Below are 21990 nucleotides of genomic sequence, written 5' to 3'. Positions count from 1 at the left end.
AAAACCCATTTTTACTGCCCACGTCGGAAATAACGCCCATTTTTGGGTGATAAGCTCAAAAGTGTAAAATCTAGCCCCTGATCACTATATGGGGTGGCCCAGCCCCCCCACTCTTCCCCCCCTTCCCCCCACCCCTGCAGCCCCCCGCCTCCGGGCCCCTCCCCGAGGGAAGTGTGAGCATTGTCTGGGATAAAGGTCAGCTGTGATGCCTTCCGCAGTGGAGTAGCCACTTGTGGACGAGGTGCTGTGAGGGAGGGGGGATCTACTGTGAACCAGACTGATTCCTGGGATGAGGGGATTGTCCTATGAGAAGACATTGAGTCGATCAGGCCTATATTCTCTAGAGCTTAGAAGAATGAGAGGTGATCTCATTGAAACATACAAAATTCTTATGGGGCTTGACAGGGTAGATGCAGGGAGGATGTTTTCTCTGGCTGGGAGTCTAGAACCAGGGGTCACAGCTTCAGGATAAGGGGTCAGCCATTTAGGACTGAGATGAGGAGGAATTTCCTCACTCAGAGGGTGGTGAATCTTTGGAATTCTCTGCCCCAGGGGGCTGTGGATGCTCAGGGCCCGAAATTCAGTGCTGTTAGAAAGCTGGTGCTCACCCCACCTTTTTGTGGCCATTAACGCCAACATTTTTTCATGGCCGGGCCACCCCATATTCAGCTCCAGAAGTGAACAAATGGGTTCCAGCGCTTAGGAACCCTTCCAAAGTGGATTTTTCAGCAGTGTGGCTGTCTTAAGTTGAACATTATCACCACTGAGAAATTCAACATGCAGGTAAGGGTTTCTAATGAGCCAGCTGCTCCCTGGCCTTTTTAAAGTCCAGTGTTTGCAGCAAGGCCCTGAGGGGGGAATGTTGGCTGGTGTAAGAGGTGCAAGGAGAGCCAACAGGTTCACTGATAGGGAGCTGGAGACACTGATGGACGGTGTGGAGGACAGAAGAAGAATACTGTTTCCTGACGTGGGGAGACCTGGCAGACAGACAGTACATAATGCATGGAGGGAGATTGCAGAGGAGGTGTCAGACACCTCCATATATGTGAGGACGCAGCCTCCCAGGAGGGTACTGGCCAGTCTGCACCCAGCCCTTCCAGGCCCAGAGGTGTTCCAGGGCATCCTCGAAGGACAGCTGTCGGTCCCAGACAACCACAGCAGCCTTCCTGGACCCACGATGCAGCCTCAGGGATGAGAGTTAGGTGTGGTGTTAGGGTAGTCACGCGTAACAGGTGTTATAGTGAGATGCACAGGGGTAAAAAATGATTCGAGTATTATTATATTATTCTTTATGTTCTGTTTTTGCAGTGATTCGGATAATTGGATAAATTTATTTCTGGAAGAGGGCAATTCTGTGTGAAGGCACTCGTTGCCATGGCCATTGAAAGTGGGAGCTGAAGGGTCATGTGAGGATGGGATTATCTGAAGCGAGCAGCTATGAGACACAGCTGCACCTCCCTTCCAGGGTGGCGATGGGACGCCACCTCCTCGCTCTGGGGCGACGGGGATCCTCCTCCTCCTGCGCCTCCTCTTCCTCCTCCTCCTCAGGTGGGACTGCTGGCTCGACCTCCAGCAGCTGGCCCCTCATGAGAGCCAGATTGTGCAGCATGCAGCATACCGTGACGATTATGGAGACCCATTGAGGAGAGTACTGCATGGTGCCACCAGAGCGGTTCAGGCATCGGAACCTCTGTGTAAGGATGCCTATGCACTGCTCGATGATGCACCTGGTGGCACAATGAGTGTCATTGTGTGCATGCTCTGGCGCTGAACTGGGGTTCCCCAGTGGAGTGAGCAGCCACGTGGACAGGAGATATCCCGTGTCCCCAAGCAGCCAACCGCAATCCTGATTTGGGCCGGTGAAGACGGCGGGCACACTGGTCTGGCGCAGAATGAACGAATCATGGCTGCTGCCTGGATACCTCGCATCAACGGCCAGTATCCGATGCTGGTGGTCACACACGGGCTGCACATTCAGAGAGTGGAAGCCTTTGCGGTTCACAAAGAGCTCGGGGTTATGAGGTGGTACCCTCAGCCCAACGTGTGTGCAGTCAATGGCACCCTGCACCCTCGGGAAGCCTGCCATCCAGACAAATCCGGCCTGCCGCTCCACCTGTTTGTCATCGGGAAGGAGATGTACTGGACCCTTCTCCTGTACCGTGCATCTGTGACCTGCCGGATGCTCCGATGTGCCGAGAATTGGGAGATGTTGCTAATGTCTGCAGTGGCAGGCTGGAAAGACCCCGTGGTGTAAAAGTTCAAGGCGATGGTGACCTTGGTCTCCACGGTGAGGGCGGTCCTGAGGCGTGTTTGAAGCTGCAGATCTTCTCGCAGGACAGTGCAGAGCTTCCTGAGTACTTCCGCCCGAAATCGTAGCCTTTGCAGGCATTGCTCATCAGTGAGCTGGAGGAAGAACTGAGGTCTGTAGACCCTTTGAGGGTATGGCCTCCTCCCCCCATGTCTGCACTGGCCACCTCCCCTGGCAGCTGCCTGCTGGCCATTTCCCTGGTCCTCCTCATTCTTGGGCTCCTGTGGAGGCTCTTGCTGGAAAGGCTCCTCTCCCAGTATTGGCGGGGAGGGGGGGGTCAGCATCTCTCACCCTCCTCCAGATGCCATCTCCCTTCTAGCCGCCCTCTCTAGCTGCACATCTGCACGTCCTTCTCTCAGTTGTGTAGCCATGGCTGCTGCCTCCCCCGCCCGCTGCCTCCCTCGCCCGCTGCCTCCCTCGCCCGCTGCCTCCCTCGCCCGCTGCCTCCCCCGCCCGCTGCCTCCCTCGCCCGCTGCCTCCCTCGCCCGCTGCCTCCCCTGCCCGCTGCCTCCCTCGCTCGCTGCCTCCCTCGCTCGCTGCCTCCCTCGTCCGCTGCCTCCCCCGCTCGCTGCCTCCCTCGCCCGCTGCCTCCCCCGCCCGCTGCCTCCCCCGCCCGCTGCCTCCCCCGCCCGCTGCCTCCCCCGCTCGCTGCCTCCCCCGCCCGCTGCCTCCCCCGCCCGCTGCCTCCCTCGCCCGCTGCCTCCCTCGCCCGCTGCCTCCCCCGCTCGCTGCCTCCCCTGCCCGCTGCCTCCCCCGCCCGCTGCCTCCCCCGCCCGCTGCCTCCCCCGCCCGCTGCCTCCTTCGCCCGCTGCCTCCCCCGCCCGCTGCCTCCTTCGCCCGCTGCCTCCCCTGCCCGCTGCCTCCCCCGCCCGCTGCCTCCCCTGCCCGCTGCCTCCCCCGCCCGCTGCCTCCCCTGCCCGCTGCCTCCCCCGCCCGCTGCCTCCCCCGCCCGCTGCCTCCCCCGCCCGCTGCCTCCTTCGCCCGCTGCCTCCCCTGCCCGCTGCCTCTCTGCACGGTGCCGACGGCGATGCCTTCTCCTGCGTGCCACCCTGCGTCTGACCGGGTGAACCAGGTGTTGCCCTCCCAGCACTCCTCCCATCCTCAGGGTGAACCCTGCCAAGCAGGTCTCTGCAGCCCACACTGAAACAGTTAGAACTGAAAGTCCTGCGAACGTCTGTGACAACCTCTGAGCAGCACTCAGCAGCCAAAACAATAACAAACTATTTACCACGCGAAACGGACCCGATCGCAGCAAAACTCCAGCGGTGTCGCATTCATGCACCGACTGGAAAACCTCGCTGGGGCACTGCCTGAAAAAATCCTCGATTTTTGTCCCTGAATATCATGGGCGTGGCCGTTTTTCAGTGGCCCGACTGCTGATGAGGTCACCGCGCCAATAATTCCTTTACCGCGGCTTCACCCCGCCGATTCCAGCGGAGGTACACACACCGCTGAAATCCCTGCCGAGCTGAATATGGGAACAACACCCGATCGCTTTCGATCGGCTGCCCCTTCAGGGACGCTGAATTTCAGCCCCTCAGTCTTTGAGTATATTCAACACCGAGATCGATAGATTTTTGGATATTAAGGGAATCCAGAGGATACGGGGAGCGTGCGGGAAAGTGTTGAGATAGAAGATCAGCCATGATCTTATTGAATGGCGGAGCGGGCTCGAGGGGCCGAATGGCCTACTCTTCATCACTCTCTCCGAACAACTGAAAGGCTTGTTGAATCTATTTTGATTTTCAAAAACTGCCCTGTCCTGCTCCAGCTGCATCTGCCCTGTGCCAGATTGTCAGGCTTGTGTCTGTCTGGGCTGTGTGTCTTGACCAGTGTCTGGAGACTTCCAGATATTGTTCTCAATTTATTACATTAGGAATGTGTTCATTCTGTTCTCGACAGATTGCGAAAAAACGTCAGCACTTTGGATCGCTGGTACTGTCTTTCAGAAGGGTGTCCTCGGGGAGTGTGTCTGTATTTACAGGGGGTCCCCGGGCCCCGGGAGTGTGTCAGTATTTACAGGGGGTCCCCGGGAGTGTGTCAGTATTTACAGGGGGTCCCCGGGAGTGTGTCAGTATTTACAGGGGGTCCTCAGGAGCGTGTCTGCATTTACAGGGGGTCCCCGATAGTGTGTCAGTATTTACAGGGGGTCCCCAGGAGTGTGTCAGTATTTACAGGGGGTCCTCAGGAGGGTGTCTGCATTTACAGGGGGTCCCCGATAGTGTGTCAGTATTTACAGGGAATGCCTGGCAGTGTTAGTATTCACAGGGGATCCCCGGGAATGTGTCAGTATTTTCAGGGAGACCCCGGGAGTGTGTCAATATTTACAGGGGGTCCATGGGATTGTGTCAATATTTACAGGGGGTCTCCGGGAGTGTGTCAATACTTACAGGGGGTCCTCACGTGTCCGTCAGTATTTACAGTGGGTTCCTGGGAGTGTGTCAGTGTTTACAGGGGTCCCCGGGAGTGTGTCAGTATTTACAGGGTGTGTCCAGGCGTGTGTCAATATTTACAGGGGGTCCCCGGGTGTGTGTCAATATTTACAGGGGGTCCCCAGGAGTGTGTCAGTATTTACAGGGGGTCCCCGGGAGTGTGTCAGTATTTACAGGGTGTGTCCAGATGTGTGTCAGTATTTACAGGGGGTCCCCGGGAGTGTGTCAATATTTACAGGGGTCCCTGGGAGTGTGTCAGTATTTACAGGGGGTCCCCGGGAGTGTGTCAGTATTTACAAGGAGACCCCGGGAGTGTGTCAGTATATACAGGGGGTCCATGGGAGTTTGTCAGTATTTACAGGGGGTCCCCAGGAGTGTTTCAGTATTTACAGGGGGTCCCTGGGAGTGTGTCAGTATTTACAGGGGGTCCCCGGGAGTGTGTCAGTATTTACAGGGGGTCCCCGGGAGTGTGTCAGTATTTACAGGGGGTCCCCGGGAGTGTGTCAGTATTTACAGGGGTCCCCGGGAGTGTGTCAGTATATACAGGGGGTCCCTGGGAGTTTGTCGGTATTTACAGGGGGTCCCCAGGAGTGTGTCATTATTTACAGAGGGTGCCCGGGAGTGTGTCAGTATTTACAGGGGGTCCCCGGGAGTGTGTCAGTATTACAGGGGGTCCCCAGGAATGTCTAACTATTTACAGAGGGTGCCTGGGAGTGTGTCAGTATTTACAGAGGATGCCCGGGAGTGTGTCAGTATTTACAGAGGGTGCCCGGGAGTGCGTCAGTATTTATGGGTCTCCGCTCTCCGTGTCAGTCTGCAATCGGGCTCGAACCCCTCACATTCTGACTCCGAGGGGGGAATAGAGCTACCAAGAAAATAGAAAGAACCTGCATTTACATAGCGTCGAAACATCAGCCTGGATTATGTCTTCAAATCTTTGGAGTGGGACTTGATCCCACAACCTTCTGACCCAGAGGTGAGTGCAATACACAGTGAGCCATGGCTGACACTTCAGGGACTGAACGTTTTTAAATTGCAGTTTATTGATTGTACAGAGTTGTCGAATTGCTCTGAAACCGATGCTCTAAAACGGGACCGTTCCATCAGTACCCGATACAGCTGCGACACAAGGTGGCAACAAAGGAAATCACCTCCGCTCGGCTTTTGCATCGCTGCAAAGATGAAGAGAGGTGGGAGGAGGCTCGTGTGGGGCATAATCACCGGCACGGACCTGTTGGGCCAAATGGCCCGTCTCTGCCATAAAATTCTGTGTAAACACGGCGGAAGGAATAGGCAACATGGAGTCTGGCAAAAATCTGACCAGTGTTTTAAAAGGTGACCTTCCCTTGCATTAGCACTGACAGGCAGATTTTCCAAAGATGTGTTCCTGGGGCAGACTCTCACCCGACAGGAGCACACCACAGTGAGAATGACAGTCGCACTACTCCCAATTTCCCACATTCGTGAATTTGGACTTTTGTTGTGCAAAGTGAATGCTCTGCTGCCACCTGTTGGTATAAAACGAGAAGTGATTCCACAACCCTCGTCCCTCCCTATCTCTGTAACTTCCTCCAGCCTTTCCTATCTCTGTAACCTCCTCCAGCTCTACTTCTCCCTATCTCTGTAACATCTTCCAGGTCCTACACCCCTCCCTATCTCTGTAACCTCCTCCAGCCCCGACACTCCTCCCTATCTCGGTAATCTCCTCCAGCTCTACTTCTCCCTATCTCTGTAACCTCCTCCAGCCCTGACACTCCTCCCTATCTCAGTAATCTCCTCCAGCCCCGACACTCCTCCTTATCTCAGTAACCTCCTCCAGCCCCGACACTCCTCCCTAGCTCTGTAATCTCCTCCAGTCCCTACACCCCTCCCTATCTCTGTAACCTTCTCCTGCCCTACACCCCTCCCTATCTCTGTAACCTTCTCCTCCCCTACACCCCTCCCTATCTCTGTAATCTCCTCTAGTCCCTACACCCCTCCCTATCTCTGTAACCATCTCCTGCCCTACACCCCTCCCTATCTCTGTAATCTCCTCCTGCCCTGCAACTCTCCAGGATCTCCGAGCTCCTCCAATTCTGACCTCTGGAACAGTCCCGATTTCCATCGTTCCACCATTGGTGTCCGTGCCTTCAGCTGCCTGGGCCCCAAGCTCTGGAACTCCCTCCCTAAACCTCTCTCCCTCTCTCTCCTCCTTTAAGACACTCCTTAAAATCCACCTCTTTGACCAAGCTTTTAGTCGCCTGCCCTAATAGTTTGTTATGTGTCTCGGTGTCACATTTTGTCTGATAATCGCTCCTGTGAAGCGCCTTGGAACGCTTTACTGTGTTAAATGCGCTATATAAATGCAAGTTGTTGTTGCTATAACCCACTCTGGAGACTTGGGCACAATATTTCGAGGCTGAAACTCCCAGTGCAGTACTGAGGGAATGCAGCACTGTCAGAGGTAGAAGGAAAGAACTTATCTTTCACAGCCTCAGGACATCCCAAAGCACTTTGCAATCATTGAAGCAATTTTATAAAGTTTAGTCACTGTTGGCGTACCATCTTGCTGTCCGGAGGAGGCGGGGATCCCCGATGGAGTGCACTCTACGCGGGAGTCCTCCCACTATTTATCGGGGACTTGGCCTGGAGGGTGGTGCACGGAGCAGTGCCTTACAATAAATTTTTAAGCCAGTTCATCGGCTCCCAGACCGCCTGCAATTTCTGCGGTCTGGAGGAGTCCGTGTTCCATGTTTTTATGGAGTGTGTGAGGTTGCAGCCCCTGTTCCATTATTTAAAGGGGCTGCTCCTCAATTTCTGGTTGCACTTCAGTCCCACACTCCTGATCTTTGGGCACCCTGTGCGGAGGGGAGCGGGTAGGTCCGAGGGCCTCCTCGTAGGACTGCTCCTGGGCACGGCCAAGGGAGCCATCAACCGGTCCAGGCAGCGGGCGGTCGAGGGGGTCGTTCAGCCTGACTGCCTGCCTCTCTTCCGCGATTACATCCGAGCCAGGGTGTTCTTGGAGATGGAGCACACGGTGTCCACCGGTACGCTCGCGGCCTTCCGCGAGAGGTGGGCGCCGGAGGGACTGGAGTGCATCATCACCCCCAGCAACCAAATTTTAATTTGATTTTATGTTTTAAAGTTTAATTTGTTTTATTGCCGGGTTTTAGTGTCCCCCTCCCCTTTTATAGGGGGCACTTGTATAATGTAGGGTTTTAGTGCCCAAAAAACCCCCAAAAAACACAAAAAAAAGGGCCTTGATAAGTGTTTGGAATGTCCCCCAGATCAGGGGGCACTTGAGTTAATGATTATTTTGTTTTGCAACAGAAAAGTTGTAGAGCTGTTGTTTGTACACAACAAAAGAGTTGTAAGGTAAGGAAACGCGGCAGCCAAGTTCTGCACAGCAAGCTCCCACGAACAGCGGTGTGATAATGACCAGATCCTGACCTACAGATCCAGTGCAAGTTTTCCTCACTGCCCTGTGTTAACCCCACCTACCATCCCAATCTGCAGCTCGGAAAATCCAACTCATATACTTCACTAGTTGAGTTTCCCCACTCTCCCAGTGATTCTGCACCCATTCCTCAGATAGCAAGATCCAGCCCCACGGTTTTGTCAATGCCATGTGGCTTTCCAGTATCCCCAGCTCTCTTTCCCCACACCCCGCCCGCCACCTTCCAGTAGTTCTGCTCCTGATCTGCAGAGACTATAATCCAGTCCAGACGTTCTCCTTTGTGTCTTAATGGCCAATTAGGATGGCACCTGTCCACAATAAAGTCTTGGACAAATGGCCAACTGCTGTGGGCCGAAGGTAGATCAGAGTATTGTCTAAATGGTGAGGAAGCTGGGACTGGTGGAGCAGTACCAATAGCAGAAGAGAAGGATTTAGGGTTCTGGCACAACAACAACAAAACAACAACAACAACAACAACTTGTATTTATATAGTGCCTTTAATGTAGTGAAACATCCGAAGGTGCCTCACAGAAGTATTATCCGATAACAATTTGACACCGAGCTGCAGAAGTAGAAATTAGGGCAGGTCAAAGAGGTAGGTTTTAAGGAGTGTCTTGAAGGAGGAAAGAGAGATAGAGAGGTTTAGGCAGGGAGTTCCAGAGCTTGGGGCCTTGGCAACAGGAGGTACAGCCACCAATAGTGGAGCGATTTATAATCAGGGATATTTGAGGGCAGAATTAGAGGAGACTAGAGATAGGGAGGGGTGAGGGCCATGGAGGGATTTGAAAATAAGGATGAGAATTTTGAAATAGCAATCACTCAAACCTAGTGGTCAGGTGCAACAAAATAATGGAATGTTAGCCTTTAACTCTGGGGGACTGGAGTATGAAGGGATAGATATTGTATTTCTGTTTTATAAAGCTCTAGTCAGACCCCTCATGAGCGACCCCTCATGAGCAACCCCTCAGGGAGGATATATTGGTCTTGGAGGGGGAGCAGTGCAAATTCACCAGAATGATACCGGGGCTAAAAGGACAGGTTGTACAGACTGGGCTTGTAGTCCATTGAGTTTAGATGATTAAGTGGTGATCTGATTGAGGTGTTTAAGATGATTAAAGGATTTGATTGTTTCTCTCTATCTCCTCTGGTGGGGAGGGTCCAGAACAAGGGGACAGAACCTTAAAATTAGAGCCAGGCCAGGAAGCACTTCACACAAAAGGATGCTGGGAGTCTGGGATCTCTGCTGATGCTGGGGGTCAATTGGAGCTTTCAAGGTTTGAGATTGATGGGTTTTTTATTGGGCAAGAGTATCAAGGGATGTGGAACAAAGGTGGGAAAATGCAATCAGGAATTTGGGAGAAACTTCTTTACCCAGAGAGTGGTGAGAATGTGGAGCTCGCTGCCACAGGGAGTGGTTGAGGTGAATAGTATAGATACATTTAAAGGGAAGTTGGATAAACACATGAGGGAGAAGGGCATAAAGTTAGATGAGGCTCGAGTGGAGCATTGACTAGTTGGGCCAAATGGCATGTTTCTGTAATATATTCTATGCAAAATGGACTTGAAATACAGATCATTGAATGGTGGAACAGGCTTGAGGGGCTGAATGGCCTCCTGTTGTTATGTTGGTGGAAAAAGATTCAATAAGTTTCAAAAGGAGGTGGAGGGGGGAACTGTGTAGGGTTACAGGTAAAGGCAGGGGGTTTAGGACTAATTGGATAGCTCTTTCTTTCAAAGATGTACATTGAAGTTTCCGATCGATAGATTCTGGGGCACTAGAGGAATCCAGGGATATGGGGATCGGGCGAGAAGGTGGAGTTGAGGTCGAAGATCAGCCATGATCTTATTGATTTAAGGGTGGACATGCTGCCCAAGCGCATGCAGCTTCCCGCCGGGGAAAGCTGTCGAGGGCACCAAGCGGCGGCCAATTACCCGCGGGCAATTTCCCACACTGGGTGGAAAGGGGGTTGCTGCCGTTCATTGGGGGTTCAGTGCCGGTGGAGGTCTCTGCCTGTTTGTGGGGGAGGGGGTTGCTGCCAGTTGGTTGGGGGGTTGGGGGGGTGGTGGTCAGCACGTATCCAACGGGGCAGTGTGATGAGGAGCACTGCTGGGGGGAAAAAAAAGGAGGCCAATCTATGAAATGTCGGTGACTTTGTGCCGACTAGGCCGTGAGTCCTTGGCTCTTTGAGGCGGATACGGCTCTTTGTGTCCTGACCCAAATTTCTCCCTCAGCCAACATCACTTTTTAAAAACCGATGACCTGGGTCGTTATCTCATTGCTGCCTGTGGGATCTTGCTGTGTGCAAATTAACTGCTGCATTTCCTACATTACAACAATGATCGCACTTCAAAAAAAAAGTACTTTATTGGCTGTAAAGCGCTTTGGGGCGTCTCATAAAAGTCGCTATAGAAATGCAACGCGGGGGAGTGGGACTGGCTGAGGTGCTCTTGCAGAGATCCGGCAGGGGCTCAACGGGCCGAATGGCCACCTTCTGTGCTGTAACCATTCTATAGCACCTTCCACAACTTCAGGACATCCCAAAATGCTATACAGCCAATTAAGTACTGTTGGCGTGTAGTCACTGCTGTAATGTAGTAAACACGGCAACCAATTTGCGCACAGCAAGCTCCCACAAACAGCAATTTGATAATGACCAGATAATCTGTTTGTGATGTTAGGTGAGGGATAAATATTGGCCCCAGCTGAAGTATTGTGTCCAATTCTGGGTGCCTCACTTAAGGGAGGATGGCAAGGCCTTGGAGAGGGTGCAGAGGAGATTTACAAGAATGGTTCCAGGGATGGAAAAACTGGGATTGTTCTCCTCGGAGCAGAAAAGGTTAAGGGGTGGTTTAATAGACCAGGTACAGTCCTTCCAGAAGGTCCAAACCCGGACGAGAGCAGGCCTGGGAGCAGACCTGGGCGAGAGCGGACCTGTGAACAACTCAACACAGGCAGAATTTGAAAGAGTGACGTCGCAGTAAAATACCTAAAGTGCCGTCAGCACAAGGGAAGGAGCTGATTGGTGAGTGTTTTTTTTTTTAAGTGTTAAGTTTATTTCTGTTAAGTTAATTAATAGTCTATTAACTGGAGGCCTGAAGAGCACCTCAGTCCTGCGGAATGCACATCTTGTGCCATGTGGAAAATCCAGGACATAGGTCGTTTCCCGTGTCCTGGACGTGTGCAGGAAGTGTTGTCAGCTGGAGGAGCTCGAGTTCTGGGTTTCGGAGCTCGAGCAGTGGCTGGTGTTTCTGCAGTGTATCCCTGAGGCTGAGAACTATGTGGATCGCACGTTGCAGGAGGTGATCACCCCACAGCTTAAGAGTGTGCAGGCAGAGAGGGAATGGGTGACTGCCAAATGGAAAAGGAGGACCAGGCAGGTAGTGCAGGAGTCCCCTGAGTGCATCTCGCTCTCTAACCAGTAATACTGGTGAGGGGGATGGTTCCTCTGGGGAGTACAGCCTGAGCCAAGTCCACAGCACCACGGGTGTCTCAACTGTACAGGGGGAGAGGAAGAAGAGTGGAAGAGCAATAATGATCGGGGATTCGATAGTCAGGGGAACAGTCAGGCGTTTCTGCGGCCGCAGATGTGACCCCAGGATGGTATGTTGCCTCCATGGTGCCAGGGTCAAAGAGATGTCACCGAGCAGCTGCAGGGCATTCTGGGGGGAGAGGGTGAACAGCCAGAGGTCGTGGTCCATATCTGGACCAATGACATAGGTAGGAAGAGGGATGAGGTCCTGCAGGAAAGTTTAGGGAGCTTGGAGAGAGATTAAAAAGCAGGACCTCGAAGGTAGTAATCTCTGGGTTACTGCTGGTGCCACGAGCTAGTGAGTACAGAAATAGGAGGATAGAACGGATGAATGCGTGGCTGGAGAGATGGTGCAGGAGGGAGGGCTTCAGATTCCTGGGGCATTGGGACCAGTTCTGGGGGAGGTGGGACCTGTACAGTGTGGACGGGTTGCACCTCAACAGAGCCAGAACCAATATCCTTGCGGGGGAGTTTGCTAGTGCTATTGGGGAGGGTTAAACTAATTTGGCAGGAGGATGGGCACCAGGATGTAGCACTAGAAAGGGGAAACGTGGTGCACAAAGGATTGGGAGAGACAGATAGCACTAGAGTAAGAGAGAGTCTGACCCCACCAAACACTGTACTAAGAGAATACAAGAAGGTCTACAGTAAGCTTACAGTGTATGTATGTTAACGCATGAAGCCTAGTAAACCAGCTGCAGGCTCAAGTAGCCATTTGGGAATATGATGTTGTGGTGATAACGCAGACCTGGTTCAAAAATGGGCAGGATTGGGTATTAAATATTCCTGGATATAAGATGGTTTTTACCGCAGCTGTGGTTCAGGTCGACTCTTTATCGAAATTCTGCTCTTTGTATCTTTTTGTTTTGATCCGGAAGTTGGTGTAAATGGGGGCAATGACTACACCGGAGGGGCAAAAATGCAGCGGTGACAGGAACTGAGGGGCGGAAGTTGGTGGCGGTGCGGAGTGACCACCACGATGACCCCATCATGGCGTCACGTCACTACAGCTCCCCCTTCACTTAAAGGGGAGAATCTCCGCGATTTTAAAACTTCGGCCCACTGAGCCACCAGGGAGGGTTTCGGCCGGGCCAACAAGAGGGGGGTTGGCGGCCCGGCCGAATCCGGGGGCATAATTGTCGGACCGACATGGCAGTTGGCCGACATCAAAAAACATGGCAGCAGCGGCAGTGCGCCCTCCCCTTTAAGGGAAGCCGCACCATCGCTGCAGAAGGCCAAGCCTCACTGGACCACCGGGGAAAAGCAGGTTTCCGAGGGGTGTTGCCATCGGGGAGTAGATCGGTGGTGCGCACAGCGATGACGCACTTACCACGAATCGGCAACAGCGGAGCGGTAAGGGGGAGGATCAGGGCACTGTGGTTAAAAACTCGGGGGACCATTCCACCAAAAGTCAGCGGCCACTCCACTCCGCAGCGCGGCCGTCGATTTGCGGTGGTAACAGGCCTTGAGGGGAGGGGCAATTTCGGCTCCAAGATGTTCAGGAAAGATAGGAGGTGGTGTGGCAGTATTGGTTAAGGAGAATGTTAGTGTTGGAGAGCAAGGATATCCTGGAGGGGGCAAGGACAGAATCTGTTTGGCTAGTGTTAAACAATAGAGGTGCCATGACACTACTAGGTGTATTGTATAGGCCACCGAGCAGTGGGAAGGATATAGAGGAGCAAACTTGCAAGGAAATTAGAGAGGTGCAAGAACTATATAGAAGAGATAATGGGGGATTTCAACTATCCTAATATAGACTGGGATAGTAATAAAAGGCAGAGAGAGGGAAGAATTTCTGAAGTGTGTTCAGGAAAATGTTCTTGATCAGTACATTTCCGGCCCAATGAGGAAGGAGGCATTGCTGGATCTGGCTCTGGGGAATGAGGTAGGTCAAGTGGAGCAAGTGTCAGTAGGGGAACATTTAGGGAATAGCGATCATAGTATCATAAGGTTTAGACTAGCTATGGAAAAAAACAAGGAGCAATCTAGAGTAAAAATACTTAATTGGAGGAAGGACAATTTCAGTGGGATGAGAACGGATCTGACACTGGAAAAGTGGAATGAAAGATTGATGGGTAAAACTGTAGTGGAACAATGGGCTGCCTTTAATGAGGAAATAGTGCAGGTACAGTCGATGTACATTCCCACTAGGGGGAAAGGTAGGGCAACTAAAGTCAGAGCTCCCTGGATGACGGAACAGATAGAGAATAAAATGAAGCAGAAAGATCGTGTATGACGGATGTCAGGTTGAGAATACTAGTGAGAACCAGGCTGAATATAGAAAGTTCAGAGGGGAAATGAAATAGGAAATAAGAGGGGCAATGAGAATAGAATGGCAGCTAACACAAAAGGGAATCTAAAAGTCTTTAGGCATATAAATAGTAAACGGGTAGTAAGAGGAGGGTGGTGACCAAAATGGAGACCTGCGCATGGAGGCAGAGGGCATGGCTGAGGTACTAAATGAGTACTTTGTATCTGTCTTCACCAAGGAAGAAGATGCTGCCAAAGTTCTAGTGAAAGAGATAGAGGAGATACTGGTGGGATAAGAGGAGGTACTAGAGAGGCTGACTGTACTTAAAGGAGATAAATCACCAGGACCGGATGGGCTGCCTCCTAGGATGCTGAGGGAAGTGAAGGTGGAAATTGCAGAGGTACTGGCCTTAATCTTCCAATCCTCCTCAGAGATACGGGGTGGTGCCAGAGGACTGGAGAATTGCAAATGTTATACCTTTGTTCAAGAAAGGGTGTTAAGGATAAACCCAGCAACTACAGGCCAGTCAGTTTAACCTCGATAGTGGGGAAGCTTTTAGAAACAATAATCAGGGACAAAAAATGAACGGTCACTTGGATAGGTGTGGATTAATTAAGGAAAGGCAGCACGGATTTGTTCAAGGCAAATCGTGTTTAACCAACTAGATCGAGATTTTTGCTGAGGTAACAGAGAGGGTTGATGAGTGTAATGCGGTTGCTGTGGTGTACATGGATTTCCGAAAGGCGTTTGACAAAGAGCCACATAATAGGCTTGCCAGCAAAGTTGAAGCCCATGGAATAAAAGGGACAGTGGCAGCCTTGATACGAAATTGGCTGAGTGACAGGAAAGAGAGAGGAGTGGCAGACCGGACCGTCACCCGTGAGGCTGGCACGGACATCGCTCGTGGTGGCCTCATGCAGCTCTGCCCAATTTCTGCTGCGGGGCGGAGAGGTGTCGTCGCGCATGCCAATGGCGTCATCGTTGCCAGTGCAGTGGCCCGGGATGCTATCTGTGGGGCGAGGAAAAATTACAAAGTGCTGCAGTACAGAGGGGCCTGGGGGTCCTTGCGCATGAAACACACAAAGTTAGTATGCAGGTACAGCCAGTGATCAGGAAGGCAAATGGAATGTTGGCCTTTATTGCAAGGGGGATAGAGTATAAAAGCAGGGAAGTCCTGCTACAACTGTACAGGGTATTGGTGAGGCCACACCGGGAGTACTGCGTGCAGATTTGGTCTCCGTATTTAAGGAAGGATATACTTGCATTGGAGGTTGTTCAGAGAAGGTTCACTCGGTTGATTCTGGAGATGAGGATTGACTTGTGAAGAAAGGTTAAGTAGGTTGGGCCTATACACATTGGAGTTTAGAAGAATGAGAGGTGATCTTATCGAAACATATAAGATAATGAGGAGGCTCGACAAAGTGGATGCAGAGAGGATATCTCCATTCATGGGGGGGAAAACTAAAACTAGGGGATGTAGTCTCAGAATAAGGGGCTGCCCATTTAAAACTGAGATGAGAAGGAATTTTTTCTCTCGGAGGGTTGTAAATCTATGGAATTCTCTGACTCAGAGCTGTGGAGGCTGGGTCATTGAATATATTTAAGGCGGAGATAAACAGATTTTTGAGCGATTTTTTTTTTTAAGAGACTAAAGGGTTATGGGGAGCGGGCAGGGAAGTGGAGCTGAGGCCAGGATATTTTTGAATGGCAGAGCAGGTGACCTACTCCTCCTATTTCTTATGAGACACTAATGGATTTGCTCTTCCGCTATCTGCCGCGTAATTCTGCGGGAGCCATTAGCGACCCCCTCCACCCCCCCTGGAAACTCTAACGGGAAGCATACAACAGGGGAATTTTGGCCACTATATCTTTATGTAAGTGGCTTCTTTTATAAAAAAGCCACTTTTGTAAAAAAAGTATTCACTGGATGTGGACGTCGCTGGCAAGGCCAGCATTTATTGCCCTCGAAGGTGGTGGTGAGCCGCCGGCTTGAGCCGCTGCAGATTTTCCGAGTGCTTTAATACATTGCGTGTCTCATTCGGCCATATCGGAGGGTAGTTAAGAGTCAACCACATTGCTGTGGGTCTGGAGTCACATAGGCCAGACCAGGTAAGGACAGCAGATTTTCTTTCCTAAGTCATGGCAGGAGAGCTCTGACATGTGTTATGCTCCTCCTGTACTATGTGGGAAATCAGGGATGCCTCCGGTGTCCCTGACGACTACGTGTGCGGGAAGCGTATCCGCCTCCAGCTCCTGACGGACCGCGTTGCAGAATTGGAGCTGAGGGTGGATTCACTCTGGAGCATCCACAATGCTGAGAATGATGTGAGTAGCACGTTTAGTGAGTTGGTCTTACCGCAAGTAAACGGTCCACAGCCAGATAGGGAATGGAAGACCAGCAGGAAGAGCAGTGCAAGGAAGGTAATGCAAGGGTCCCTTGCGGTCATCCCCCTGAAAAACAGATACATCGCTTTGGGTACTGTTGAGGGGGATGACTCATCAGGGGAGGGCAGCAGCAGCCAGGTTCATGGCACCGTGGCTGGCTCTGCTGCACAGGAGGGCAGGAAAAAGAGTGGGAGAGTGATAGGGGATTCAATTGTAAGGGAAAAGATAGGCATTTCTGCAGTCGCAACCGAGACTCCAGGATGGTATGTTGCCTCCCTGGTGCAAGGGTCAAGGATGTCTCGGAGCGGGTGCAGGACATTCTGAGAAGGAAGGGTGAACAGCCAGTTGTCATGGTGCACATTGGTACCAACGATATAGGTAAAAAACGGGATGAGGTCTTACGAGACGAATTTTAGGAGCTAAATTTAAAAAGTAGGACCTCAAAAGTAGTAATCTCGGGATTGCTACCAGTGCCACGTGCTAGTCAGAGTAGGAATCGCAGGATAGCTCAGATGAATACGTGGCTTGAGCAGTGGTGCAGCAGGGAGGGATTCAAATTCCTGGGGCATTGGAACTAGTTCTGGGGGAGGTGGGACCAGTACAAACCGGACGTCTACACCTGGGCAGGACTGGAACCAATGTCCTAGGGGGAGTGTTTGCTAGTGCTGTTGGGGAGGAGTTAAACTAATATGGCAGGGGGATGGGAACCAATGCAGGGAGACAGGGAAACAAAATGGAGACAGAAGCAAAAGACAGAAAGGAGATGAGTAAAAGTGGAGGGCAGAGAAACCCAAGGCAAAAAACAAAAAGAGCCACTTTGCAGCAAAATTCTAAAGGGTCAAAAGTGTGTTTAAAAAGGCAAGCCTGAAGGCTCTGTGCCTCAATGCAAGGAGTATTCGGAATAAGATGGAAGAATTAACTTTGCAGATTGCAGTTAACGGATACGATGTGGTTGGCATCACGGAGACATGGCTCCAGGGTGACCAAGGCTGGGAACTCAACATTCAAGGGTATTCAGCATTTAGGAAGGATAGACAGAAAGGAAAAGGAGGCAGGGTGGCGTTGCTGATTAAAGAGGTAATTAATGCAATTGTAAGGAAAGACATTAGCTTGGATGATGTGGAATTGGTATGGGTGGAGCTACAGAATACCAAAGGGCAGAAAACGTTAGTGGGAGTTTTGTACAGACCTCCAAACAGTAGTAGTGATGTTGGGAAAGGCATCAAACAGGAAATTAGGGGTGCATGCAATAACAGTGCAGCAGTTATCATGGGTGACTTTAATATGCATATAGATTGGGCTAACCAAACTGTAAGCAATACAGTGGAGGAGGATTTCCTGGAGTGCATAAGGGGTGGTTTTCTAGACCACTATGTCGAGGAACCAACTAGGGGGGAGGCCATCTTAGACTGGGTGTTGTGTAATGAGAGAGGATTAATTAGCAATCTCATTGTGAGAGGAACCTTGGGGAAGAGTGACCATAATATGGTGGAATTCTACATTAGGATTCAGAATGAAACAGTTAAGTCAGAGACCATGGTCCAGAACTTAAAGAAGGGTAACGTTGAAGGTCTGAGGTGTGAATTGGCGAATGATACTTAAGGGGTTGATACTGGATGGGCAATGGCAGACATTTAGAGACCGCATGGATGATTGGCCTTCATTGCGAGAGGGATGGAGTACAAAAGCAGGGAGGTCCTGCTGCAACTGTACAGGGTATTGGTGAGGCCGCACCTGGAGTACTGCGTGCAGTTTTGGTCACCTTACTTAAGGAAGGATATACTAGCTTTCAAAGGGATACAGAGACGATTCACTAGGCTGATTCCGGAGATGAGGGGGTTACCTTTATGATAGATTGAGTAGACTGGGTCTTTACTCGTTGGAGTTCAGAAGGATGAGGGGTGATCTTATAGAAACATTTAAAATAATGAAGGGGATAGACAGGATAGAGGCAGAGAGGTTGTTTCCACTGGTCGGGGAGACTAGAACTAGGGGGCACAGCCTCAAAATACGGGGGAGCCAATTTAAAACCGAGTTGAGAAGGAATTTCTTCTCCCAGAGGGTTGTGAATCTGTGGAATTCTCTGCCCAAGGAAGCAGTTGAGGCTAGCTCATTGAATATATTCAAATCACAGATAGATTTTTAACCAATAAGGGAATTAAGGGTTATGGGGAGCGGGCGGGTAAGTGGAGCTGAGTCCACGGCTAAATCAGCCGTGATCTTGGGTGACGGAGCAGGCTCGAGGGGCTAGATGGCCTACTCCTGTTCCCCAACATTCATAAGAACATAAGAATTAAGAAGTCCAGAACCAGGGGTCACAGTCTAAGGATAAGGGGTAAGCCATTTAGGACCGAGATGAGGAGAAACTTCTTCACCCAGAGAGTGGTGAACCTGTGGAATTCTCTACCACAGAAAGTTGTTGAGGCCAATTCAATAAATATATTCAAATAAAGGAATTGGATGTAGTCCTCACTACTAGGGGGATCAAGGGGTATGGCGAGAAAGCAGGAATGGGGTACTGAAGTTTCATGTTCAGCCATGAACTCATTGAATGGCGGTGCAGGCTCGAAGGGCCGATTGGCCTACTCCTGCATCTATTTTCTATGTTTCTATGAAATACAACAATTGTACATTCCTGTCTGGCGTAAAAATAAAAAAGGGAAGGTGGCTCAACCGTGGCTATCAAGGGAAATCGGGGATAGTATTAAAGCCAAGGAAGTGGCATACAAATTGGCCAGAAATAGCAGCGAACCCAGGGACAAGGAGAAATTTAGACCTCAGCAGAGGAGGACAAAGGGGTTGATTAGGGCAGGGAAAATAGAGTACAAGAGGAAGCTTGCAGGGAACATTAAAATGGACTGCAAAAGTTTCCATAGATATGTAAAGAGAAAAATGTTAGCAAAGACAAATGTACGTCCCCTGCAGTCAGAATCAGGGGAAGTCATAACTGGGAACAAAGAAATGGCAATTGAACAAGTACTTTGGTTCGGTATTCACTAAGGAGGACACAAACAACCTTCCAGATATAAAAGGGGTCAGAGGGTCTAGTAAGGAGGAGGAACTGAGGGAAATCCTTTAGTCGGGAAATTGTGTTGGGGAAATTGATGGGATTGAAGGCTGATAAATCCCCAGGGCTTGATGGTCTGCATCCCAGAGTACTTAAGGAGGTGGCCTTGGAAATAGCGGATGTATTGACTGTCATTTTCCAACAATCCATAGACTCTGGATCAGTTCCTATGGAGTGGAGGGTAGCCAATGTAACCCCACTTTTTAAAAAAAGGAGGGAGAGAGAAAACAGGGAATTATAGACCGGTCAGCCTGACATCGGTAGTGGGTAAAATGATTGAATCAATTATTAAGGATGTCATAGCAGCGCATTTGGAAAGAGGTGACATGATAGGTCCAAGTCAGCATGGATTTGTGAAAGGGAAATCATGCTTGACAAATCTTCTGGAATTTTTTGAGGATGTTTCCAGTAGCGGGGACAAGGGAGAACCAGTTGATGTGGTGTGTTTGGACTTTCAGAGGCTTTCGACAAGGTCCCACACAAGAGATTAATGTGCAAAGTTAAAGCACGTGGGATTGGGGGTAGTGTGCTGACGTGGATTGAGAACTGGTTGGCAGACAGGAAGCAAAGAGTAGGAGTAAATGGGTACTTTTCAGAATGGCAGGCAATGACTAGTGGGGTACCACAAGGTTCTGTGCTGGGGCCCCAGCTGTTTACATTGTACATTAATGATTTAGACGAGGGGATTAAATGTAATATCTCCAAATTTGCAGATGACACTAAGTTGGGTGGCAGTGTGAGCTGGGAGGAGGATGCTTTGAGGCTGCAGAGTGACTTGGATAGGTTAGGTGAGTGGGCAAATGCATGGCAGATGAAGTATAATGTGGATAAATGTGAGGTTATCCACTTTGGTGGTAAAAACAGAGAGAGAGAGAGAGAGAGACTTTTATCTGAATGGTGACAGTTTAGGAAAAGGGGAGATGCAACGAGACCTGGGTGTCATGGTACATCAGTCATTGAAGGTTGGCATGCAGGTACAGCAGTCGGTTAAGAAAGCAAATGGCGCATTGGCCTTCATAGTGAGGGGATTTGAGTACAGGGGCAGGGAGGTGTTACTACAGTTGTACAGGGCCTTGGTGAGGCCACACCTGGAATATTGTGTACAGTTTTGGTCTCCTAACTTGAGGAAGGACATTCTTGCTATTGAGGGAGTGCAGCGAAGGTTCACCAGACTGATTCCAGAGATGGCGGGATTGACATATCAAGAAAGACTGGACCAACTGGGCTTGTATTCACTGGAGTTCAGAAGAATGAGAGAGGATCTCATAAAAACGTTTAAAATTCTGACGTGTTTAGACACGTTAGATGCAGGAAGAATGTTCCCAATGTTGGGGAAGTCCAGAACCAGGGGTCACAATCTAAGGATAAGGGGAAAGCCAATTAGGACCGAGATGAGGAGAAACTTCTTCACCCAGAGAGTGGTGAACCTGTGGAATTTTCTCCCACAGAAGGTTGTTGAGGCCAATTCACTAAATATATTCAAAAAGGAGTTGAATGTAGTCCTTACTACTATGGGGATCAAGGGGTATAGCGAGAAAGCAGTAATGGGGTACTGAAGTTGCATGTTCAGCCATGAACTCATTGAATGGTGGTGCAGGCTCGAAGGGCCGAATGGTCTACTCCTGCAGCTATTTTCTATGTTTCTAAGGCCATTGGCAAACCAGATGGGTTTTTACAGCAATCTGTTAGTTTCATGGTCACCATTACTGATGCTAGCTTTTTTACTCCAGATTGAATTTAAATTCCCCAGCTGCTGTGATGTGATTTGAACTCATATCTCCAGATCATGCGTTCGGGCCTCTGGATTACTACTCCAGTAACATAACCACTACGCTGCTGTTCTTGTCTGGGTTTTATCCTCCAGCAGTGTGCTCCGCGGTATCCGCTCCAGACTTTGTTTTCCTCAGCACTCCTGCTCTGAGCCATGGATTCATCCCAGGTTTACTCCCCTACCACTTCTCTGCTCCAGTCTGGGTTTTCTCGCTCCTCTCTGGCTCCACTGGCCGTGGCACCAGTCCGGATTTTCTCCCGCACCGGGCCGTGGATCCAGTCCGGGTTTTCTACCGCAGCAGTCCTGCTCCGTGTCCGTAATCCAGTCCGGGTTTTGCCACCCCAGTTCTGCTGGCCGCTAATCCAGTCCGCGTTTTCTCTCCCAGCACTCTCGCTCTGGGCCCGGAATCCAGTCCGGGTGTTGTCGCACCCGCTCTATGCCCTGAATCAAAATCCGGGTTTTGCTGCTTCGTTTCCGCGGTATCCACTCTGGGCGTTGTTTTCCCAGTACTGCTGCTCCGGGCCCTAAATCCAATCCGGGTTTTCTCTCCCAGCAATCCCGCTCCTGCCGCGGATCCAGTCTGGGTTTTGCCGACCTGTAAATCCAGTCCCGGTGTTCTTCCCCCAACACTCCTGCTCCATGCACGGAATCCTGACTGGGTGTTTCCGATCCGGCTCCGGGCCGCTAATCCAGTCCAGGTTTTCTCTCCCAGCACACTCATTCCATGCCCATAATTTATCCGTGTTTTGCCATTCCGCGCTTTGTTTTTCCCCAGCACACTCGCTCCGAGCCCTGAATCCAGTCAGGGTA

This window comes from Pristiophorus japonicus, chromosome 12 (assembly GCF_044704955.1).
Source record: "Pristiophorus japonicus isolate sPriJap1 chromosome 12, sPriJap1.hap1, whole genome shotgun sequence".
NCBI lineage: Eukaryota > Metazoa > Chordata > Chondrichthyes > Pristiophoridae > Pristiophorus > Pristiophorus japonicus.
The sequence above is the reverse complement of the archived record's forward strand: the minus strand, read 5'-3'. Positions refer to the sequence as shown.